The 26,335-nt window shown below is 40.7% G+C and overlaps 1 protein-coding gene across 5 annotated transcripts in view; it reads left to right on the top strand.

The window, feature by feature from the left end:
- Positions 1-2,015: 2,015 nt before the first annotated feature.
- LOC109939107 (receptor-type tyrosine-protein phosphatase delta) overlaps positions 2,016-26,335 on the top strand; it is a 542,862-nt gene continuing 518,542 nt past the window's right edge. For all 5 annotated transcript variants that reach the window (XM_048595070.1, XM_048595069.1, XM_048595071.1 and 2 more), the window contains exon 1: positions 2,016-2,447. The gene's annotated coding sequence lies outside the window, so the exon portion shown is untranslated. The remainder of the gene's footprint in view (positions 2,448-26,335) is intronic.

The following is a 26,335-nucleotide window of genomic DNA, read 5'->3' as shown; positions in this document are numbered from 1 at the left end:
TCCAGCATCTGCAGTTCCTACTATCTCTTATACTCTTACTGATCCACTTATCCATCCATTTCAATCTATTGTGAAATGACTTTACCATCACCTAATAGTCTGCAATTACTCTAGCACTTTGGGGAAATTACTGGAGGAAAACTGTATTTCTGAATGTTCTTCTTAAAATCAAGTTTATTGGGCATGAGCAGTTGTTTTGACAGTTTTTATTTGATTTTTGATAATTTTTCCTCCTACAAAGGAAAGTCAGTAGGTGAGAGATACCAAAGCCTCCTCACTGTCAACAGTAAGGGTCAAAATAGCTTCAAACAATCAGGGCTGCCATGCACCTATATACCTTTGGTATTTTTTTTGCCCTTTTTTCGAGGAGATATTCTTAGTGTACAGAGAACAACGTTAGCAAATTGTATTTGAGCATGCATGACATACACTATTTGCTGAACTGCTTGAGCCAAATGGTCTGTTTCTGTACCGTATATCCTATGGAAGTAAGTTAAATTTTGGGACGATTGAAACCATTTTCTTCAGTTCCCACTGCAAACATCATTCCTTCCAGACTCCATTCCTCACTCTTGTCATGATTTGTACTTATCTCGATTACTCTCAACCTTGATGGAGTCTGCTCCATCATTAAATTATTTAACATCATCTCTGCAACATTGCCCTTCTCTGAATGTGCCTCAGCCTGTGTGCAATTGAAACTTTCATCTCTCCCTTTGAAGCCTCTAGGCTTGACTATTACTGTGCTATCCTGGCTCGGCTTCTACATTTCACCCTCTGTGCGCTTGAGCTTATTCTAAAACTTGTTTCCTACTGCATTCCCTTGCATTTCTGTCTGCATTATGTTCTGTTCACCCATCAGCTCATGCCTTGCTGATCTTCATTGGCTTGACTCTGGCAATGCAACAATTTAAAAATTTTTATCCTTCTTTCCCAATCTTCCCATTACCCTATTCCTTCTTAGATATGTAACTTTATTACGGTGTATAACTCTCTGGCATCTCTTCCCATGCACCCCCCACTCCAATTTTGGTCTTTGACCCATTTCCAATTTTAGCAGTGCCCAGAACTTAAGGTAACTTGCTCCGTAAAGCCCCTGTCGCTGTAATTCTGACCATTCTTTCATGTGATCATAAAACCCATCTGTTTGACTAAGTTGTTTCTCTTAATAAACAAATAATTGGATATGCTGGAAATCTGAAATAAAAACAGAAATTGCTGGAAGAACTCAGCCAGTCTGGCAGCATCTGTGCAGAGAAATCAGACTTAACGTTCCGAGTCCAGAGAGGCCATTGGACCCTACATGATAAGACCCAGTGACACGTTTGTTTTGACAGTGCTCCTCTGAAGTGATTTGAGCTATTTAAATGGTTAAAGGTGCCATGTAAATTGTCGTAAGCATTTGAAAATTGACATTCTTGCATTGGTCCTAACGAGTGTAAAACGAAAAGCTTTGGCAACACGTCTCTTTTCGACAAAGTTTATGTCCAATAATGCTCCTGTGGAAGACGCTATTTCAAGACAAGCTTGGCTGATCAGAACCTACATCTTTCAGGTTGTAGTTTTGCCATTCCCTTCTTTAATTTGTAATACCGTAGTTCGCTCTGAACTGTATCGAGACGGAGCCGTGTGGTAGAGAGGTAAAACTTCTATTTCAGGTTCATTGTATTTCTGTGTAGGTCAGAAGCCCGGGACTGAGGGAGGCTGTTGTTATGGAATTTGCAAAAGAAAAACAAAGCCTGCAGCTCACTTTGAATTTGTATGTTGCGTAGAAGCGACGGGGATGTATACTCTGGCTTGGCATTGACATGCTGTTCGAGCTGTGTTGGGGCATTTAGATTAGCGGTCGGAGTTACCTTGGTTTTGGAGTTGTGTGTATGTGTGTGTGCAGAAGGCTGGAGACAGAGAGAGACTGAGAAGCTCTGGTGTATCCTGATGTGCCTGACGTCAGCGGACTGATCTCTCCTCCTCCTCCTCCTCCTCCCTCCAGAGTATCTCGGAGATTTCAAGAGAGAATGAGTGAGTGAGGAGATCCTGGACAGAAAAAGCCGCCCGATTGTTTTTTTTAAAAAATCTCTGTGCAGGTATATCCAACAGGCATGTCTGGGATCCGCACAGCATAGCGCTGAGAGAAGTGGACAGAGGGGGGGAAAGAGAGAGAGGAGGGGGATTCCGAGACACGCTCACTGCTTTCTCTGAAAGCTGTCACACACCCTGAGAACAGATTATTTTGTTTTGGGGGTGGGGAGGATTCTTTCGCCGTTTTCCTTCCCGCCCGGTGTTGCCGAGGACAGAGAGAGAGAGGGAGCTGCGAGCCGTTCTGGATGCTGGATAAATGGTGGGGTGGGGGGGCCCGAAGCCCGCAGCCCTGGATTAATGCTGGAGGAGAGAGAAACGAGAGCGGCGGCTGCTGCCGCTAACTCCCGACCGAGCTCGACAATGCCGAGGTAAAAGCCCTTCCCTTCAAAAATAACCCTTTCTCCGTTCTCATTCAGAAGCCCAGCACCAGCTTCTTGTTCCGTCCTGTTTGCTCTTTCGCGTTTGCTGTGATTGTGTTCGGAGTTGGATATTCCTGATCTGTTGAATGAACGTCTCCACAGGCAGGAAGAGCAATATTTCTGCTTTATTTCACGTTTATCTTTATTTTACAAAGAAAGAAGCAACAAACTGGTATATTTCGTTGCAGTTTCTGCATTTGGGAAAAAAAAAGGTGAAGCATAAACAAAAGTGTTGGTGCACCAAGTATCTGGGAGATAATCTTAGTCACCCTTTTGTGGGATATTCTCCCCACCCTCCCTCCCGTGTGTGAAGTTATGTTTATAGAGCAGCGTCGAGGTTAAAAATATATCATGGAGAAGGGATTTGAACTCTTTCCGAGATTGCTCGGGTATTTTCAGGACATACCCGAGTGGCGGCTGGAACATATTCCAAATGCTGTTTCTTCTCTCTTTATTCTTGTGGTGGAGGGACCTACACAGGAAACTCCAGCCGGACCTCAGCTGCATTTTTTTTGGGTGGGAGACGGATCTTCAAATTCGCCAGTTCCACATTGACTTCCCCGCGGGTCAGGTTATTTCCATGTTCTATCCACGTTGCCCTTCCTTTACATTCTGAACACACTGGTTAGCAAATTTTTTCGATGTTCCCAAACGGAAAATTAAGGGTTAGAAATGGAGTCTGAAACCACCCCCCCCACCATTCCAGCCAGAAGGTAAACTGGAGTGGGGACGTCGATGGAGTGAAGGGGAAGGGGAGGGAGAAGGAGAGAATCCGCTCCTTTCACTAGAAGCTCACATTTCCCATTTGTCAAGGTGCGCGGCCGCGGGCGGATTCTTTGTTTCTCTGACAACCACATGGACCGTGTATTTCCACATGGACCGGTACTTCTCCAGAGCCTGCTGCTTTTATTCTTTCATTCTGCCGTCCGCAAAGGAATCAAACTTAACCCAGTCTGGACGAGTTGTTGTTCCTTCCTCTCAGTGCAGAGAGAGTGAGTGTGGTTGGAGAAGTGCACACACAGACCACTCAACTTCTCCCCCCACTTTCACCGGTCGCCAAGCGTAGGAGCCGAGGACAGGGAAAGAAGGGTTTTCAGTCCTCCCTCCAAACCACCCAGTACTTCAACCCCACTTATTCAACCCACTCCCTCTACCCCTCCTTCCTACACCCCTTCACTCCTTGACCCTCACCAATCCACCTTCACTCTCTCCACTCATGTGTCCCCCTCTAGCCCCAGCCCTGCCTGCCTCCCTTGTGTCTCCCTTCACCATCCCCCCCCCCCCTGTCTCCCTTCCCCATCCCCCTCTCCCCCTTCCCCCCCCCGTCCCCACTCCACCGCGTCCCCCATTCACCCTTTCACCCCTTCCCCCTGCCCCCCTTACCCATTCCCTATTTTCACTACCCTGACCCTTTCCTCCGTCCTGCCGGCCGCACTTCTTGTCCCGCCCCTCTTGTCATCCCTGCCCCCCCCTTCCCATCCCTGCCCCCATTTCCCCATCCATCTCTGTCCACTGTCTTCCTCCTGTTCTCCCTTCCCCGTCCCATCCTGTCCCTGCCCCTCTTCCTCCGACCCACACCCCCATTCCACAACCCCTCCATTCCCCTACCCTTTCCATCCCTCTTGCACCCTTCAATGCCTTCGACCCGGTCCTCAAACTCCCTGCCCACCCAACTAACCTCCCCTCTCTCATTTCCCTTCCCTCCCAGGCAGCCTCCATCACAGAGGATTGTTGGCTGACCATGCTCAAAATGCTGTCCACCCTGTGTCCCTGTTCTCTGCTCCCCCAGCTTTACCCACAGCTCCAGCAGACTCCAGCTCACTGTGCTATCTGTTCCTGAACATGACCTGGGGCCATTTCTAAATCTAAAAGTTACATGGCATTTATGTCCATGCTGCTCTGTTTTCAGGTATATTTTTTACAATGCTGAGTCGCTTCTAAATATACATTTTCATCAGTTAAATACGAATGAACGTGTTTAATAAACAGCTGTGCCCTGTATGCACAGGTTATTTTGAAATTTATGTAAGAAGCTTTGCATTTACATAAATGAAGTCTTGCTGACAGAGGTAGGATGGAGGTGAAGTGTACTCCCCTTCCTGTGAACAATATGTACAAATAAAAGAATAAAGCCTCACTTGATTATTTAAAAATATATCAAACCCTCTGATAATTTTCAATCATTTTTACAGGTATAGGTATGACAATATGGATTTAATTATTGGTGATTAGGGACAAGCCTGTGACTCAGTAAATAACTGTACTGTAACCAACATCTCATTGTGCAAGCAGCAATGATTTTAACAAGTGTAAGATTTATCTGAGAGCAGATGCACGTGAAACGTAGACTGAATCTTCAGTGAGACAGTGATGTTGAAAGAACCTTTTATATTTTCTTCTCAACATCTTCACTCATGGTACCTTCTTTAAAATCTAGTTACAGATGGTTTGTGATAGCTTTCAGAATTGAGGCAGTGATGTGTTCGTGAATCAACTGCATGCCTTCTTGAATGGGTAACTACAGCCATTGGGCGGAATAAAGTCAGTGCTTTAAAATATTCACTCATAAATTATCAATGATTTATAACCCAGAGCAAAAACAAACTATTTACTCTGACTGGCTACACTGAAAGCTTCTTCATGACGGATATACAGAAACGTAGCAATTTGATGATGAATTTTAGAGTCATTGAGCTTTACCTTCTTCAGCATTTAACCAGGGACTCAGCCTGGAAAGCAGTGGTTATATTGCTTGATCTATAACAAACAATTTTATTGAAGTATAGCCTGAAATTCCCAAAAAGGGACTTGGTAAAATGAGTGTTGAATCACAAAAGGTAAAGTTTTGACAAATACGTAGCCTGGAGAGCAGCTAGCATTGTATTTGTGTCCCTTCACCAAGGCAAATGCTATTTTGAATCAGTGGTATTCAGTGTCTCTAACACTGTGTTCATACAGAGTATTATTTTTCTCTATGATTGATGTATGTTTTGGTGGGTGGAGCATATAGATACAGTCAAGACTGAATAGCACTCAATAGTTCCCACTCTAGTCCCCATTTATTCCACATTAAAACTAGGTGATGATATTTAGCATTACTATTTTTGCTGCATGTGAGGTTTTCCTGAACTTTTCGGATGCAAAATAGTTCCAATTTCTCTTTTTTTTACCTTTTGAGAAGGAAATTGCTCTGCTGCAATGCTCTGAAAAACTTCTATTTTTCTAAATGTTATAAATTCTTTTACCCCAATCTCATATATCATGCATTTAAATTGGAAAAATGAAGGTAGTGATTAAATAACACAACAGTGTAACCAATTTGGCAACAAATACATTTTAACAAAAATATTTAACATGAATTAAGGTTTAATAAAATAGATTATCAAAGAGCTGGAACAGAAGCATTTATTTGGCATTTTAGAAGGCATCACAAACATTTGAGTGCAAAAAGAGCAACAAATGTCAATTTTCTCCTGAAATAAGTCTGTAAGTAGAAATGGCAAATTGAATAATTCTTCCAAACATTGTTCTGAACATAGCGAGATCTTCCGTAATAAGAGTGTAAATTACAGCACAAGAGGTTTTCCAATTAGTTTTGTTTTATGCTGTGAAATAGAAGCTCAAAAGGAACAACTGACTTTTGAAGATAGAAGTAACAGTTGGTGGGTAATCTCCCTGCAGGGTCAAGATTTGTGCCCGTTTTGTTCAAAAATGAATGTAACAAATGCAACCTCATCTTAGTATTAGGGGAGTGCTGCACATTCTTCAAGTAAACCACTGTTCACCAGTTTGCCGTTTCACTAACTTTGAATTTAGCCTTAAACCATCCATCAGTCTGTTTGTCCAGTGTTCTTTGTACAATGCTGATTGTTCGTATACCAGTAACTTGTAGGAACATCTTAGCTCAGCTTTATATTTACAATAGATGTGATGCATTCTAAGAGCTTTTTATTACAACAATGCATTGTAATAGTTAGCTTTTAAGATTTTTTTTGAGGAAAAAGAAAGACTTGCATGGATGGAAATATTACCTGATTTCATCATGAGTTTTTTTTATTGCAACTAAATGTCAAATGCAGGTCAATTTTTAAAAAGAAATCTGTATTTTTCTTAATTTACAGAAGAGATGTGTTCACTCAGAATTCAAACTTACATGTTTAGGTGACTTTATCATTTTGAATTTTAAAATTTAAGTGTTAGTTGTTCCTGATAATTGACACATCCTGCTGTTCAACAGCACCCAGTTACAAAAAATAACTGTTCAGCTCTTGCCACATGCAGCTGTCCGTCTCTGAAAGATTAGGTTTCATATGTGGTGTTGAATGCTGGATGTCTGTAGCCAGTTGTGAGGTTTGCACGGAGGTCAGTAGTAATGATGGAGATTAGGGATTACAAATGCTGTTCGGTGCAATTTTGCATGAGGTGCCTTGACAATGTGCATGAATCTCTTGTATTGCTGGTTCTTGTGGAAATCAGTTGTCAGTCAGGGAGTTGATCACAAAAGTTGTGGATAATGGACTGATTTAGAGCCATCAAGAAAGGAGCATCGTTTTGTTTTAATTTCACTCAAACACTGAAACTTTTAGTTTGAAATGTTTTCCTTGTAAATTAAGCTATAGTGAAGGATTTATTTACTTTCTCTATGACTGGTGGAAATGTGTGAAGACCTGTGATAGCAGGTACAGCATATCCTTTTCTTTAGGAGACAGTGGTAGCACTTCTGTGCTTTGGTGTTCATCAAATGGGATTCTGTGTGTATTTTGTATGAATGTGCAGGGACCTTGCACATGACCAAACTTGCATATAATGAGACATCTAAATAGAAAAAAAATGAAATTGAGATTTTTTAATATATATTGGGTGAATCTCTAAGTGAATCTCTAGTGTGAATAGACAAGACTTTTTATTTCAAAAGGTTAAAGAATACTGTGAATGTTATAATTGTTTGCTGTATATTTGGTGACCTGAGTCCCTGTTTGATCCAGCTTGTAGGAGCTAGCTGCTAATTATCCTTCACAGTTGGAGGAACCTGTACAGCACTAAATCAGCTAGTTAAGACTTAGAAGTGTAGGATGTTGCAGCTCTGGATGAGCTGAATGTTCTTTTTTACTGAGAAGTATGCATCTCTCTTTAAATAAAAACCATATATCGCTTTCTGCAATGAGCAACAGCGAGGCCCCCAGCAGCTGAGAGGTTCTGTGGATAAAAGCAGTGATGGTGGGAGAACACTGCATTACTTGGAGAGCCATGTTACAGAGAGCTTCTGTCTCTCTCGTGCGCTTGCTGTCTCTCTCTACCCACCTCTCTCTCTCTTTTCATCTCTTTCCCCTCCTTTTCTGAGATAGTAGTACACTGATTGACTGTTCTCCAATATTTTTCAGGTAATTTAAACACTGGTATGAGAGTGTCTGTGTTCTTTTTATGTTTCACCACTGGCATTTTGATGGCTGGATGTGCTTAACTATTTCCTGTATTATGGCTGGACTAAATTGTGGACAGATTTCTGGCAATAAGAGAGCACAATGTCCCGTTAGTAATGTGTGTGACTCTAGTTTCACCGCTTCAAACAATATGATCAAGATGTACAGAAAATACATGGTCAAATAGTTTTGTAGACCTACTCGGGAATTAGATAGTCATTCCAAAAGTGATGCTGTTCACTCATTTTTATTGCTTATTTATGTAAGAGCTACATTTGAAAAGCCTACGCGTAACGTTCAGAGACTTAGCAAATTTAACTGTGATTTTAGCATTTTGTTAAAGAGCAGGAGGGAGCACAGTGGATTTTGTTTGTTCCATTTTATCGTGTGGGTGCGCTGTTTTCATCTCATTGGCTTTCATGTTCTGTTTCCTATATTTTACACGTATATCGGGAGTCTTGTTTTCGAACCCAACTAAACACTAATGTAGTACTTTTTAAATTTCCTTGGATTTTTAAATTTTTGGTCTGGCTTTAGAAAGTATTTTTAACGACCAATTTGATATGGAGTTCTTCCTATCAGTTATTTAGGGAAATTGAACCCCAGTGATGCAGTCTTTCCTTTTTGTTTGAGTGTTCCATGCTGTTCTCACTGTTTAATTACAGCAACGGTTTCTTGATAATTTGCTTCTCCTGTTGTTGTTGCGTTCTATGGTTGCTTGGGCCATCAGGGAGCTGGGGAGATTTTTTTTGTTCTTACATCACATATGGATAAATGGGCTTGCAGTTTCAGTTTAATTCCTGTCCCCATTACATCATTTTCTTTCCTTTTAAAACTGATGAAATTGGTATGGAGGCTGGTGCCACAAGGAAGTAATATGTGTTGCTTTTCCACCACTTCACTGCAGGGAAGTAAACTGCAGTGTCAAACAAATATGTCAAGAAATAACAAATGGAGTGAAGAAATGATATATGAAGGAATGGTGAATGGTTTGGACAAACTGAAGATACTGCATCTGTAGGTGGCGCCGTTAAGTGGCTCATTAAAAACAGTAGATGTTCACTGTATAATTTTGGGTTGGGCTTTGTTTTATTCTCTGGTTTCTTGAAGTCCATGAGGCTCTAATCCTTCTCTCACATTGTCAGCAAAATTCTGAAAATAAATCCTCAGCCAAACTTTGCAAGAGAATTTGAAGTGTAAGTTTCCTTCGTGAACAAAATTGCCTTTAAGTGCTCTCAAAGTGACTGTGTTTTGAAGTCCGTGTCTCTCTGTAAAATAAGAGTATGTTTAAAAGCTTTGTAGTCTGCTCTCAGAAACTGGAAAACCCTCCATTCTGTACCACCAAACTCTGCATCGCTGGCAGCAATGAAAATAACGGCTGAAACCAAGACTTGTTTTTGTGAGTTTATAAAGTAGAAGCTTTCTCCTCCATTCCTGTTGAAGTCATCCAAAGATTATAAACTTGAGAATTAGTAGCAAAAATAGACCACTTGATTCTTTTGAGCCTGCTTCGTCATTCAGTAAGAATATGACTGAACTGATTACTCCACATTCCAAGCTATCATGATAACTTTTCACCACTTCCTTATCAGAATTATTTACTTCCTCCTTTAAACATGCAGAGACTGCTTTCACCACCTTTTTTGAGGGAGAGAGATCCCTAAGACTCATAGCCCTCTGAAAAAATATTTTATCTCATGCTTGTCCTAAATGGGGAACTCTGATTTTGAAACAGTGGCCCCAAGTTCTTGATTCTCCCACAAGTAGAAACATCCCTTCTGCCAAGGCTCCTTGAGATCTTGTACGTTTCAATAAAGTCAATTTTACAATACCTGTTGGATAGAAACCCAACCTTTCTACTTAAGTCAATCCGCCCTTCCTGTGCCATCATTACCCATTCCCTGCTCTGAACCCCAGCATTTTCCTTTCCATCGTAAGGAACAGCTGACTCTAATTAAACTTAATAAAATCCCTGCTTGCTGGTCAAGAGAAGAGATGAATTAGTAAAATCACTGGGAGGATGATCCAATGCTTGAAGGAATGTTAGTTATCCCTGTAATTAAGGAAATAATTAAGGGTATTTACTGATATTTCACCAGTGCTGCATTTCCCTCCCCAGTACCGGCCATGACTCCATTGTGGAAGGAGGCCTTCAAGTATCAGGCCGGTGGTAGTGGGGGGCAGGGGAGCGGGGATCAGAGTGGGTGGGGAGAGGTGTGGGACAGAGGAGGTTGGTGCGGAGTGGTTTTTTGAAGCAGGTGGCGAGGGTCAGGAAAGACAACTCATGTGACCCACTGTCCTTCCTGCAAGGGTTTCCCGTCCAGGACGAGGCCTTTTGTTTTTCAAATGTTGCCTCAGCAGTGTCCACCTCTCCTGGTGGTGCCTGCTGCAGCTGTCACTCATAAAATTAAGACCCACTTCCCTCCACACCACTCCAGCACACCCCCACACACCCATACCAGCAGGATGCAAGTGAAGAAATGTACTCACTTGAGACCAGAAAATGAAACTTGAAGAGGGGATGCCTCGTCCAATTTTCTTAACTCTTGGTGGCAAGTTACGAGAAAGACACACATAATGGTCGAAATGGCATTCTTACATGTGAAAAATGCATACAGTGTTTGTCTTGTGGCTTGTTAGCCTTGACCCCTGCCCCTCAGTTGGCTGTTGGGAATGAAGTTTTGGGTTTTGATGACTGGCCAGGCTCCAGAGTCCCTGTGCACCAATTAAGTGATGTTGCTAAACTCTGGAATAGGTTGACAGCACATCGAAAATAAATCGGCTTCCCAGTGGGTCACGGCTAATGGCATTTTAATTTCCCTCAAGAAAAATTCCATTTACTGAAAAGACTGAGCTCTACTTTAAATGGCCACGGAACCCAGGAGGGTTCCAGACTTGACGCTGGGTTTTTTTGCTGGGAAACAGTCAAGAGCAGCTGCAAAGGCAGTCCAGCTGGTCTCCGTGCCCTCAGGGTTGAAGGTGGAAAAATTATTCTTTGATTTTTTTTTCTTTCTCTCCCTTTCCTGAACACAGCCTAGTGATCCTGTTGGAAATTGTACATGTGGATATCGGGTGAGAACTGGATAAATCCCAACCCCAGTTGTCAGGCTGCCTTTTGAATTGTCAGCAATTTTTAACTGTAATGGAACAACAGACACTCTGTTGTTAAGCCACTGTACATGAAGCTATGGTCCAAGAAAGGAAGCAATAAATCTAAGATGAAATGAAATATAAAACTTAACACTTTTGAGGAAATTAAGAAAAAGAAGTGTGATCTTCTTTAACAAAAAAAATCTGTAGGAAAGAAAAGGGTAAAAAGGAAGCCAGTGTAGTGTTTAATGACATTTTTGGCATAAACTTTTTAAACTTTAATAGAACTTTTCTTTCTGCTTGAATAGTTTTATTACTGTAATGTTCAGCTTTTTTCAACTCCGTGATGTGAAAGCTGAAAGCCTTAACAAAAACAGCCCAGGGAGCTTGCAGATTGCTGGCGCAGTCAAAAGTCTCAGGGCTAAATAGCAGATCATACATCCATTTTTCTTTTAACTGTTATCTGTGTCCAAACATTCCTTTGAACATCCTTCAGAAAGCATTCTCTTTCACTGAAGCGCGTCAAATCTCAATTCTGATATATTTTATTTTAAAAATGACAACCAAGTTAAATGGTCTTTTTTTCCCTCAACAAAAACAATGGTGAAGTAAATTCATGACGTTGCTTATGATTTGCTGTTGGCAAAATGTAACATTTGAAATAGGAAAAAGCACAAGACTCACGGGAGGTAATGGAATTCAACAGAGTTATTGCATTACATTACGAGAAATCAGAAGTGAGTGAAAATAGTAATGTCGGGACAGGAACAGGCTATTTAATCCTTGCTGTGGCCTGACCCTGGGTGATGTCCCCCAGTTTATGGTTCTAGATGGAACACCCTAAATGGTTGAGCTCCCATGTGACGGGATGAACTGGTTCCTCTTTTCTTTTATTCACCCACCACCGTAGTTGGCCATTACAAGGATAATTTGAACATGATCCTTTCCCTTGTGAAAGTGGATCGGAGAATCTTGCGGCCATTACAATGGATTTTCTCAATAGCTTTACATTAGTCGTTTAACAGTTCATTTTGAGATTCTTCGCAGGTTGACAGAAATTTGTTTGACCTGGTTTTTTTTGATAGTAGTTGGCTGGCAGCTCTCCAACTGACAGTAATTTTCCCCCTACTTTGCCTGGAGTGTAGGGGTGTTTAACTGCTATTCGTAATCTTATGGACTAGACCACACCCCTTCAAAATATTCAGAAGATTGTGTCGACCCAAACATTTTGTTATTTTAAAGGGAAATGTAAGGTGTCACATTCCAAATGTAATTCGATTTGTCAAATTACCGGATTTAAAGGAAAATGCACTTTATTCATCCACTATGTTTAAAATAAAACAAAAGAAATGAAGGAATTAGAATAACTTAACTCTATTGGAAAACTTTACAGAATAATACATACAGTAACTATTACTAATTAACTGTTCCAACATAGTAACATCCCATAAATGCACCCTTGACAAAAGGCAAATTCAAAAAACTGATCGTCTCACGTGCAACTCCAGGAGCAGGAGGAGAAGCCCCAGCTTTTGGCTGTAACTGACCGAGGGAAAAAATAGCTTTCACTTCTTCAAGATCCCAACAGTAATTGCTGAAAGCTAAAACAAAACATTCTGGTTCTGTGGGAGCTTGACCACAACCATTCAGGCTGCTTCTATTGTTCCAAATTTAAAAAAAAACCCAAGGCCTCACGTTGTTTACTGTAGTGGCTTTGGTAGACTGCTAGGCATCTCTGCCTTAAAACCTCCCTTCAAAAAATAGGACAAAATATACCTCTTAAAGCCACAGTATTGTCACAATAAACTGACCTTCACAGCACATTAGTCCACACACTAGGATGTCAGCCACTAACACACGCAGTCCGTGGTTGAAGCTCACTTTTAATTTTTTTTTGTATATCCCAGCTCCTTGCTCGGAGACTTCATTTCTTCCTTAGCAATCTTTCCATTTGAAGTTTCACTGACTTTTTTACACGTGTGACATGCCGGAATTTGTCACCGCCACGAAATTTACATCCAGTCACCTTTTGGCTTTAAACAGAATGTTGGAGCTAAAAGTTCAGGGTGTCCATAGGTGATCTGGGATTGAATTCATGGTGATCAATAGTTATTTATCCCTGAGCCCTGACTGAGGACGTGCCAGCTTTTCAATTTGAGGGGCTTCATAGATGAATGCATCCCTTTGTGACAATGACAAATTCCCATTTCCAGCAGCATTATAGGATAACTAACAGTATAATATTCTTGGTTCATTTTGTACTTCATGGCCTGAGAGATAGGAGGCTTGTTAAGATCAGCAAACTTTCGAGACTTGGATTTGAACTAGAAACCTTCCTTGTTTGTTATTTAGTAAATGGCCTCATTGAGGCATCAAGGGCACCGTGAAACACAATTCCTTATGTGTAAAATTATATGCAGTACAAAATGTTTTTTTATTACCGCCAGTTACTCTGTGGAGTAGGATGACTGCAGTGGATAGTAAATTACAGTAGTTTAAGGCTACTTGCCAATGCTTCATTTGTTATTTACTAAGTATTTATCAATTAAATTTGTTCTTGCAAGTTTGAAATGTGTAAACTAAGATAAATGTATTGTCAAAGTAATAAAACTAGTTTCATTAAGAATGAATGGGAGGTAGATCGTCAAGAATAGAATGTTGATTTTGGCTTTAGGTTATTTAGTTTTTTTTTTACTCTTTCTTGGAATCATTACAGGAAGGTTCGATGGAACTTGTTCAGCTGGAATGGACTCTGGGTCCTGTTAGTGTGCACGATTCTCCAGATGATTCTACCATAAAATGGATTCTGTGGTTTGGCAATGAACATTGCAATCCATGAAGTTTTAAGGTTTTTACACTGATCTTTGGTAACTGCATTGATCTCATTTGGAACAGACCCAACGGGCCTTCGAGTTGACTACTGTCTCCAAGACCGGGAGGGGCAAAAAATGGCAGTTTGTCATTGTCTGGGTTGCTGGGCAATGACTCAAGCTTAAGTTGCACCTTTGAACAGTAAATGAGATGGTTGAAATTGATGCAATATCTGCCATGTTTAGATAGTTTGTGAGCTTCCATTTTGCAGGCTTGAAGTGTGCGAGCATGCATCAGTGCTGGTCTGTAGCCTAATCTGTGCCTTGAGGAGATACTTGCAGGTGGTGTTCTCATGTTGTGTGCTCTTGTCCCTCTTGCTGGTTGAGGTCACAGGTTTAGAAGGTGCTGTCAAAGGAGCTTTGGTGATTTACTGTATTGCATCTTGTAGGTGGCACACACTGCTGCCACTGAGGGTTAATGGTGGAGTGAGTGAATCTTGAAAGTGCTGAATTAGGGTTTAGTCAAACAGGCTGCTTTGTCCTGGATGATGTTGACCTGCTTGATTATTGTTGGAGTTGCTCACATCCAGTCAAATGGATCATTTTCAATCACTCTCCTGATTTGAACCTTGTAAATGGTGGACAGTGATTGAAGATTGCCCAGTTCTTTTGAAACTTTAGTTCTAGATAGAAGTTACAACCTTTGGGAAAGATTGCAACATTAATGATGAGTTTTCCACTTTGATTTAAAAGGAGCTAGTGGGTGTGCATTACATTATGTTCCTTAATGCATCAGATTTCTGAAGCCTTTCCCTATTTAGAAAATAGTCTGCACCTTTTTTCTTCCTACCAAATTGCATATCATGACACTTTCTCACATTGTATTCCATCTTGTTGTCCACTCTTCTAATCCTTCTGCAGCCTCTTCATTTCCTCAACACTACCTCTCCCTCTACCGACCTTTGTGTCATCTGTAAACTTAGGAATAATGCCCTCAGATCCTTTGTTAATAGGTAATGTGAATAGTTGTGGTCCCAACGCTGATCTTGCAGAACTCTACTGGCCACCGGCTGCCATTCTGAAAAAGACTTCTTCAACCACATTCTCTGCCTTCTGCCACTCAGCCAATCCTATATCCGTGCCAGTACCTTGACCCTAACACCATAGATCTTATCTTGTTTAACAGCATCCTTTTGCAGCACCTTGTCAAAGGCCTACTGGAAGTCCAAATAGCACACATCCTCTGGCTCTCCTTTGTCTAACTTGCTCGTTACCTCCTCAAAGATTTCGAGATTTGTCAGGCATGACCTCCCCTTTATGAAGCAGTACTGAGTCAGTCCTATTTTAGCATGCAGTTCCAAGTAATCCACAATCCCATTCTTAATAATGGACTCTAAAATCTTACCAACAACCAATGTCAGGCTAACTGGCCTATAGTTTTCTGCCTTCTGCTTCCCTCCCCTTTTAAAAATTAGTCATTTTTCAGTCCTCTGGGATCCTACGTGACTCCAGTGATTCTTGAAAGATCACAATCAATGCCCCTACAGTCTTCCCAGCTATCCCCTTCAGAACTCTGAGATGTAGTCCATCTGGTCTGGGTGATTGATCCACCTTCAGACCTTCTAGCTTCCCCAGCACTATCTTAGTGCTGGCCACTACACTCACCTCTGTCCCCTGACTCTTTTGAATTTCTGACATACTACTAGTGTCTTCTTTCCTGAAGACTGATGCAAAGTACCTGTTCAGTTCCTCTGCCATTTCTTTATTCCCCACTACTGCTTCTCCGGTCTCATTTACAGCAATGTCCACTCTCCCCTCTCTCTTACCTTTTAGATATCCTAAAAAAAACTTGCAATCTTCTTTTATATTGCTAGCTAGCCTACTTTCATATTTCATCATCTTCCCCCTTTTATTGCATTTTTTAAGTTATCCTCTGCTGGTTTTTAAAGGCTTCCCACTAATCTTCACCACATTGTTTGCTTTTATGCGGTCCCTGACTTCTGTTGTCACGCACAATTGCCTCAGCTTCTCCTAGTATGTTTCTTCTTCCTTGGGATTAATGACGCCTGGAAACTCCTGCAATTGCTGCTATGCTTCTCTTCCAATCAGCTGTGGCCTGCCTGTCCCTCATGTCTTTGTAGCCACCTTTACTTAATTATAATACCATTACATCTGATTCACTCTTCTCCTTCTCAAACTGCAGGGTGAATTCTATCATATATTTGTTACTCCCTGGAGGGGCTCCTTCATTTTAAACTCCCTAACCAAGTCGGTCTCATTACCAAATCCAGAATTGCCTTTTCCTATGCGGGCTGAACCACAAGCTGCTCCAAAAAAAAATCATCTTGTAGACACTTTTTTTGGGATCTGCTGCCAACCTGTTTTTCCCAGTCCACCTGTGTCTTGAAGTCCTCCATGATTATTGTAATCGTGCCTTTCTTACATGCCTTTTGTATTTCCTTATTTGTTTTCTGCCCCACATTCTGACTCCTCCTGCCAAGGGCTTGTACCAAACTCACATCAGGATTTTTTTTTTGCAGTTCCTCAACTCTACCCACATAGATTCTATGCCTTCTGACCCAATATCACATCTTGCTCTCAATTTGATTTAATTTCTTACTTACAAAGCAACCCCACCCCCTCCGTCTGTCTGCCTGTCCTTCAAAATTATATGAAAATATCTATGTGTATATTGTCTGTTCTAACCTCAGTACATCTCCAACTGCTTTGAATCACTTTTATTCAATGTTATAATTCAGAAAAATGCTATCACTATTACAAATGATCAGGTAGGATAGCTACCTTTTGTACCTAAGATGGCACTATGAATGGTGACTTTGTATACTTTTCACAGTACTCCTATATTCCTGTTCTTAAGTACATGACAATAAATTCGAGTTCTAAATATTTTGTCACCAAGAAACTTTGTACTGCTCTGTGAATCATATTTCAACTTGAGGGGCAGATAAGACTCCAGCCTCATATCACATCTAATTGATAGCACCTCTAACACCCACAGTCCTTCACTACAGCAGTAAAGTAGCAGCATAGGTGTCTGAAACAATGCTTGAGCCCTGATTATCTGATCAAGAGGAGGAGTATTGTCATGTGGATAAAGTTGACACCACCTTCATGTGTCAGTAAAGTAACTGTACTGGCACCAAAATCGAGCAAAATGGGTAAATGTTACTTCATGCGTAAAGTGTTGCAAAGCTCTGTCGAGAAGTTGTTTTTTATCTTTGTTATTGTTCTAAAATGAATAAAGTGTAGAAACATACTTTGTCTGGTGATGTCTGATTCATACGAAATGGAACATCTTGGCTTGTCTGATTATTTCAGTAGGAATTTTCATGAAAGCCCATAGTGTCTAGGGAGGTACAGGTTAGGTGGATTACCGTGGGAAATGCAAGGATACAGGAATAGGGTAAGGGGTTGGTGGTGGGATGTTTTTCAGCGTGTCGGTGTGACTCGATGGGCTGAATGGCCTGCTCCCACACTGTAGGGATTCTATGATCAGTTATTCCTCTCTGGCCTTCCCCAGTTTTGTGTGATGTTTACAACTGTTATGCAGCAATGCTTATCTTTAAAGAATTGTCTTGGAGAAAAAGAATTCCAGAATAGGATGGATGTAAGGACTTAATATTACCATTTTGGACTGAGAAGAGAAATTTCAGAGGATGGCAAATATTTAGAATTCTGTGCCTAGATATCTGTGGAGGCTTAGTCATTGAGTACATTCAAGATTGAGATCGCAAGCTCTTCAGATAGTATTGACATCAAATTTGATGGAGATAACAGAGAACATTGTGTTGATGTCGGTGAACATGGTGGAGCAGGCTTGAGAGACTACTCCTCTGCCTACATCATCCTGCATTGGCAATATGTTATTATTCCTTCATTGTTACTGAGCCAAACCCCCTACCTAACAGCACAGTGGTCAGAGACTGCAGCAGTCCAAGGATTCATCTCACAGCCATCATTTTGAGGATGAACAACAAATGCTGAGTTTGCCAGTGATGCACATATCCTGTGAACAAATTAATAAAAGACATAACCGATAAGAATATAGCACTCAGCAGCCATATAGGGGCATTGTCCCATCATTAACCAGCAATATTTCTTTTCCTTGGGGTTGGATTATTTTCAGAAACCACACTGTGATCGGTGATCATGCAACTCATTTCAATGCTGTCAAAATCTGTGAGTTGTTTGAATGTACTATCAGTGTGACATATCTCATAGTCTTTGGCCTTCTGGGTTGACATCTCCATATTATAATCAGATAATCAGCCAAAAATTGTTTGTGCACTGAAGGTACAGTTTGCTTAGGTTTCTGAGAATGTTTGTTTGTTTTCCTGCTTGATTTTGTTTAGTTAGTTCAAAGAACGTTAATTTGAAATGGCTGATTGAAGATATATTTCCCTGCTCTGTTGACATTGCCGTTTTTAAAAAAACTATTTTGAACATTAATTGTATAGCCTTATTCAGTCTTTCAATATGGTGTAAAAAGCTGACAATAACCTTGTGTTATTCTACGTTGTCATGGTAGCATTGTTTTCCAATAGTGCATATAATCACAGGCTAAAATGCAGTAACAATGTATATCTGAACATAATGACGCCATCACTTTAGGAGATCACATCTATCTTCCAAGAGCCTCCTGAAATGCTTTTCCAGTTCCTCATTTGGTTACTGGATCTCAGCTGGAGGAACAGTTGAAATGTTGCAACTGATTTCCACATTTAAGATGGAGGGAGTAGTCAGTTCAATTAAGACTGTCATTCCTGATTGCTATCTGGGGACTCTGATAAGTATATTTGGTGTGTGAATGTCAGGTGAGGTCAACATTGGGCTACAATCAAAGGCAAATGAGGTGAGACGTAAAATGGGCTCTCACTTGTCCATTTTGTGCAGTTTTGCCAGGTCCAAGCCTATCAATGTGTCTTTAGGAGAGAACAGGAGCAAAGATCAACAAAACAGAAAAGCTAACAAGATCCTTAACACTGAAAAATGTGACACACTTCTCTCTGTTCATGTAGCTAAATTTATTTAGGAAGGTTTCATGATTTAAACTGAAATAAAACAGAAGTTGCTGTAGAAACTTGAAGGTCTAGGCTGCCAGACCCGCTGAGTTTGTCTAGCACTGTGTTTTTACTTCAGATTTCCACCATCTGCTGTATTTTGCTTTATTCACGATTTACCTGACCAGCTTTTTAACTCCCTCATTGCTGTATTTCTTATCATAGCATAGTTGGTATTTTCTAAGAGCTAGACAATAAGACATAGGAGGAGAAATTAGACCATTCAGCCCATTGAGTCTTCTCCACCATTCAATCATGGCTGATAAGTTTCTCAACCCCATTCTCCTGCTTTCTCCCCGTAACCCTTGATCCCCTTGATAATCAAGAACCCATCTATCTCTGTCTTTAAATATATTCAATGAACTGGCCTCCACAGCCTTCTGTGGAAATGAATTCCATAGATTCATCAGTCTCTGGCTGAAGACATTTCTCATTATCTCCATTCTAAAGGGTATTCCCTTTATTCTAAGGTTGTGCCCTCGGGTCCTAGTCTCCCTTGCCAATGGGTATATCTTCCCAATGTCCACTCTGTCCAGGCCATTCAGTATTCTGTAAGTTTCAATTAGGTCCCTCATCCTTCTAAACTCCTTCGAGTATAGACCCAGAGTCCTCAAATATTCCTCATGTGTTAAGCCCAATATTACGATATAGGAAATACGTTTTGTTGTTTTGGAGAGGTGAGGGTTTTTACTTTTTGGAATCAGTTTGATCGGTCAGTGACTTTTGGATGACTGTGAAAATGGTCTTTTGTAAAATGAACAGAAATTAAGCATTGAAAACATCAGTGCGCACCAGATAAGCTGAGACATGTTCAACAGATTATAAGATTTTGGCAGCTTTACTTGTTCCCATCTGTATTTCAGTTTCCACCTTTGACTCCTTTGGTATTTCGCAAAGCTGGTTAAGAAAAGTTGATAGGCAGCGGTATGGACCCTAGAGATAAACTAATTCTTTCAGGGTTATATATACTTCTTAAGTCTATTGCAACATGGATGATTGTCCACTGCAGCAGCTATAAATGTTTGAACTGTAAAATATGCTTCAAAAGTGCAATCATCCCTTGACCAAAGTACATCAAGCCTACTGCTTTATTTATGTTTTGTTTCCCAGTGAGAAATGTGAGAAATATTTAACAAATAATGACCACATTCGATGGGACCTGCTTGCAGACTTGAATGACTTTTGGGAAAAAAAGTGTTTTGAAACTGAAGGAATTGGTCTAAAGTGCCAAAACCCTTTGTGAACTTCTGTTACCTCATCTAAGGCACCTCATCTCCCTCACAGTCACCTGGGCTGTCCTTTGTTGTCAGACCCAAATAGTTTCAACTACCTGACTGACTTCAACAAATTAGGCTCTTCAATTTTAATCCTGAACAGGGAACAGTGCCAGATCGCTTTATCACGGGAAAAGGCATCACATCTGGAACTGTTCTCCGCTGAGTCCACGTGCACTCCTAGAGAAAGGGTTTCTCGGTTGCAGGCAGGAATAGGAATTTCATTGATTGTTCCATTTGTTAGCCCTGAGTCCGTAAAGCATGATCAGTTCTGGGGAAAATCAGACCAGAGATTGAACTGGGAACTTTCTAGACTGTGTGGCTCAGCACCACTGAAGCAACGCATTGTCCGCTGTAATGCTAGGGACGTTCCATTATCAGCATTATTTTTAATTATTGACATTTGGTGTAGTGAAAATTAACAAATACGAAATTTATGATATATTATGAGATAGTTTTTGTCTACATGATGCATTTCTAAACCTCTGGGTGGCTGAAAGAGTTTTTGAACCAATTATTTGCTTTTTCAAGTGTAGTCGTGTTTAACAGAGTTGTAGATATTAAATGCAAGGGAATACTTTAGGGAAAGCATTGGTGGACTCCACAGCACACAATTCAGCAATTGTATTGCTGGGGTAGTTACAATGTACAAAATCATACTTACTTTTAATATGATTTAGATACATCTTAAATTATTGTTGTTAAATTATTCACTCTTATCTAAGCTTCTCCAGTCATTTTGCATTCTGCCCTAAGCTCTTGTGCAATTCTCCTCCCCCCTCACAAGCATTGGATGTTCTGCTGTGGCCACATATTTTGGAATTGCCTCTCATAGCTCTACGCCTCTGCACCTCTCCTTTTTAAGATCATCCTTAAAGCACTTTGGACAGAGGTTTTTGTCCTGACAGCCTCTTTTTTGGAACTAAAAATAGCTAGTTTAGTTTGTATGAGATAGTAAGGTGTAGAGCTAGATGAACACAGCAGGCCAAGCAGCATCAGAGGACCAGGAAGGCTGATGTTTCGGGCCTAGACCCTGATGCTGCTTGGCCTGCTGTGTTCATCCAGCTCTACACCTTGCTATCTCAGGTTCTCCAGCATCTGCAGTTCCTACCATCTCTGAATCAGTTTAGTTTGTATTATAGCTTCATCAATACATATACTTTATTATTCTGAAATTTGAATCAAGTGTACTTTTTAAGGTTAATATATATTTCTGCATTGTGTCTGTTAAGGAAAATCTTGGTTTCAGTGAGTGAGCAGTGTTGAATGGTCTGGAAATTTGTTTACTCTCATTTGAAGGAAACCTTAAAAAGATCCGTATAAGCGACGTACCAACATCGGTCAGTTGACACTCCCCTCGAAGACAGAAACTCATGGGTTCAAGCTCCATGCTAGTAACCTGACTATGCAATAGAGACTGCCAATCCGATGCAATATTAACAATTTTAGAGACTCATCCCTGTTTTCAAATTTTTTCTTGACTTCACCCTCCCAACATCTGTAAATGTCGTAAGCTCTATAACCTTCTATGTTAACTGTGGCCCTCAGTCTTGAGCATTCCAACCTTAATTACTCCACCAGTGATGGCCATGCCTTCAGCTACCTAGGCCCTAACTTCTGCCCTTCATAAACCATTCCATCTCCCTTCCTCTTTCTTCCATTAAGGCACCCCTAAACACACACATCTCTGATCAAGCTTTTGGATTTTGGACCTAGTATCTCTTTAGATGATGTGCTGTAAAATGTAGAATTGAGGCCTCTTGAGATACTCAATTACTTTAAACTGACTGCATCAATACATAGTGTTAGGCAATACTGCTCTATCAAAAATGCCACCCTTCATGTGAGAGGTCAGACTGAAGTAACTTCTGTCCTCCTGGTGATGTGGGTGAGGGGTGGCTTGGTTCAGTGGGTGGCATGCTAAAGATCTCGTGGGGTGGGGAGGGGAGGGGAATCATAACTAAAGATCTTGTGGCAATACTCAGCATCAGGAGGGTGTTCTCCTGGTAATATGGAGGAACTACTTCATTGTGCGGTATGCATTTATAATTGGAAGTACAGAACTGTTCCTGAACTGTTCGTAAAGTTGTCCAGTCCAGTTGAAATTTTGCTATTGCAGATTTGTTCCACAGTATCCAGGCAATCAACTCATATTCTCTTACAGCTTCTGATCGAAGCCCAAAAAGTGCCCTAGTTTTCCAACTGTATCACATTTTACTATCGACGTTTGGCAAGGTGATACACACACGATGAGTTGTAAGGGCTTCTGTGATGTTAAGAATTCAGACTGTGTGTGCAATAGAAGAATGGCAATATGCATTCGAAAGTTTCATCTGAGCTACCAGCAGGTGAGGCCCCAATTGGGAACACTAGAAATTTATTCCTCATGTCAGCAAGCTTTTGGGTGAAAGCAATTGAAGATTTTGTCAACATTGTCAGAGCAAAGGTCTAAAACAGCATTTGTCAAGGAGCAAAGGCAGATATTCCAGCATTAAATACTTGGCAAAATGGACAATAGAAGGGCAAGGGGAGCGTATATATGGGAACACCACCATCCATAAGGTCCCTTCCAAGCTACATACCATCCTAACTTGGAAATATATCACTGTTCCTTCACTGTAGCTGGGACAAAACCCCAGAATTTCCTTCCAAACACTGTGGTGGATGTACTTAAATCGTATAAAGTGCAGCAGTTCAAAAAAGCAGCTCACCATCTTCTCTAGGGAAAATAGGGCCTAGCTAATGATGGTCTAGTCAGTGACACCAACATCCAATGAATCAATTTTGATGAAAAAAAAAGATGCAAGCCACGCTGCCTTAACACTGAGCTCCTCTTCGTTGATGAACTGGTCAATCTTGCATGGAGCCACATTCATGGCAGTTAAATGAGTGCACTCTGAGCTTCATTAACAGTCAACTCATGAGGATTGGCCCGTTTAATTCAGATGAAGGAAAGCCTGCCCTTGGCAAGTTAATGCCTCACTGATAAGCAGAAAAATGGTCTTCAGCTAAGAATACCACGATCGACGTTCATATAGCATCCTGACTTGGACCCGTATTGACACGTCTTCACTGTTCCTGGATCAAAACCCTGAAACTCCCATCCTAACAGCCTTGTAAATGTGGAACAAAAACAGAAGTTGCTAGAAAAGGTCAGCAGGTATGGCAGCATCTGTGAAGAAAAAACCAGAGTTAATGTTTCGGGTCTGGTAACCCTTCCTCAGAACTTACTTAGCCTTGTAAATGTACCTGCAATACAGGGACTGAACTAGTTCGAGAAGGCAGTGCACCAGCAACTTCTCAAGTGACTAGCCAGTGATGGCCACAAGCAATTTGATCATTCTTCCTCTGAATATTAGAGGAATAGCAGGAGTTTACCTTCACTGTACATTAAATTCAGATCGATTCAGGGAAGAAAAAATGAGCACCTACATTACATATGTTATGCTCACTTATTTAACTGATTGTTGTGTCTTTCATTATGTCTCTGACCCCTGCCTCACAATGAGGCACATAAATCTTCATAATAAAGTGCCATTTTATGTCCTCTTTTAAAACGTGGGGTATGAACAAAATGTGAAATCTATGAAAAGTCTAAACCAGTATAGTTATATGCAAATACATAATGAGTCAAACCAAGTAGCAAGAAAATGGCACAATCATTCTTAATCTCCTGTTAACATTTGTGTCTGGGTTACTTGATGTCTATAAATACCATCAAATCCCAGCTGCTGCTTTCGATCAATGAAATGAAATGCAAAAAACTGAAGTGTAGGATCCTGACTCATGACAAAAACTGAAGTCAGTACTATTACAGTTTGTAAAGCTTCTTCCCCCACAGTGCTGAGTGACCTAAACAGGTTCACAGTCATGATATAAAGTGCCACTTTGCATCTTCATGCAGCCAGCAACCTTATCTCTAAATCAGTGCATGATCTTGACTTCTCCTCCATATTCCAATCCCCAAACTGAACTCACTCACTATATGTAGGGCTCAATGTAATGGAGTTTCAAATCAAAGTTTTGAGTCATTGATCAATCGTCAGTGTTCAGCATTGAGATTTCCACTTGTAACTTAATGTATTACTCTCAAATGAAGATGGATCAACCAGTCAAAAGTTTTTAATTTTTCCACATGATAACCCAGCACAGTGTATATTCTGCATGCCACACGTATAAGACACCTTGGTGTATTCCTGTACGTACTTGTGTAGGAGGTCAGTTTAGAAAAGATGGGGAGTTCAGCAGTTCCAGCTGCAAAAATAGTGTAAGTTGTTGAGAGCTCATGCTTTAAAATTTGACATAAAAACAGCTTCCAGGCAGATTTAATGCTCATGGTATTTGGGGAAGAAAAAGATGATCATCGCAAATAGATTTAAAAGACAAGTACCACACAGTTCTGAAGGCAGATAAGGAACTGTACAATCCATGTATGAAAATGTCAGGGTTGGAATGGGTAGATTTACTGTCTAAACAAAAGAGTGATTCATATAAAATTGTCTTGACTGAAAATTTTGCTGAAAAAGAACAGTGACAATCTGAAAACTCCTATTTTTCTGTATATGTCAGTGCAATGTATTATCAGTGATCAGTTAGGATACATTAGGAAAATTCACTCAATATCAAAGCTGAGAGTGCAATAAATGAGAAATCAAATTGGGGAACAGATATCCATGGGGAGCATCAAGCCCTGCGGAAATAAAATCTGAACCACAATGCTGGAAAGATAATCTTCTGTTACTTAAATCACATTTCTTTCATCAGTCTGAGAAGGTGATAACCAGGTCTATAATTGTGACTGGAGACACAAAGGCTAGACCACTGCAGAGAGCTGCAGCTGCCTATGGCTTTGTGATCAGCCGATAAGCAAGAAAACCACTAAGACAGATTTATTTTCCTGCTGGAACTATCCCCATTTTGTTGCCTTGCTTTGAAAAAAAAAGGTCAAATGCATATCTGACATAAATGAAGAAGCCTATGTTCGAGCATGATTTTACTTTGCTAGTGACAGCTGTGCAACACATAGTGAAGAAACTGAACTACATAAGCAAAGGTAATCTGAAAACGATTAAGTCTGAATTAATTAATGTCACATCAGCTGCCTGTACTGTACACTATATACAAATGTTAATTGGCGAAGGCTAGAATCCAGTATCAGATTTCACGGTGACGTGTTTGAGTCGCACATGATTGGTATGCTTCAGAAGGTTTGTTACTTATGTCTTCATCAGTTTTGCCCTTTCTATTTACTTGGTTTAATCTGAACAACTATCTTGTCCAGTGCTGCCAGTGTTCAAAACCTGATAAAGGAGCAGTCTGTTTGCCAAGAACTGATCTGCATGCAAAATGATTTATGTAAACAGGGGTTTAACATAATAACTTTGCAAACCTCAATCTGCCATACCCAAACCTATTCACTCATTTAATAAGCTATATGACAAATACCGGAAATATTTTGCACAAAAGGTGATCATATTGTTCAAACCATGTTGCCGTTGCTGGCTGAATCAGCTCGTACCATTCTCTCTTGCTTTCACCTCATAACTTTGCAGATACATCCTTTTCAAACAGTCTTCTCGTGTTGATATACTAAGATGAAGTTTCTCATTCTTGTGTATCTTTTTTCATAGAGTTCATTGAATCTCTATGGTGTTGAAATAGGCCTTTTGGCCCATTAAGTACACACCAACCCTCCGAAGAGCATTCCACCCAGACCCACTCTTCCATCCTATCCCTGTAACTCTGTGTTTCCTATGGCTAATCCACCTAGCCTGCACATCTCAGGAACACTATAGGCAATTTAGCATGGCTGTTCCACCTAACCTGCGCATCTTCGGACTGTGGGAGGAAACCGGAGTCTAATGATGGCCATGTATCCATATGCGATTGTTGGAAAAACCTATCTGGTTCACTAATGAATGTCCTTTCGGGAAGGAAACTGCCATCCTTACCTGGTCTGGCCTACATGTGACTCCAGACCCACAGCGTTGTCGCTGATTCTGAACTGCCCTCTAGGCAATTTAAGATGGGTAATAAATGCTGGACTAACCAGCATGAATGAAAAAAAACTCTCGTAGTCCAAGTCTTATGTGGCATCTCTACTCTTTCTAATAAAACAAATCCAATCTATTTATTGAAATTTATTTGCACATTATGCACCCA

This window comes from Rhincodon typus, chromosome 3 (genome assembly GCF_021869965.1).
Source record: "Rhincodon typus isolate 14 chromosome 3, sRhiTyp1.1, whole genome shotgun sequence".
NCBI lineage: Eukaryota > Metazoa > Chordata > Chondrichthyes > Orectolobiformes > Rhincodontidae > Rhincodon > Rhincodon typus.
Note: the sequence above shows the minus strand (reverse complement) of the source record. Positions and strands in the feature narration are given on the sequence as shown.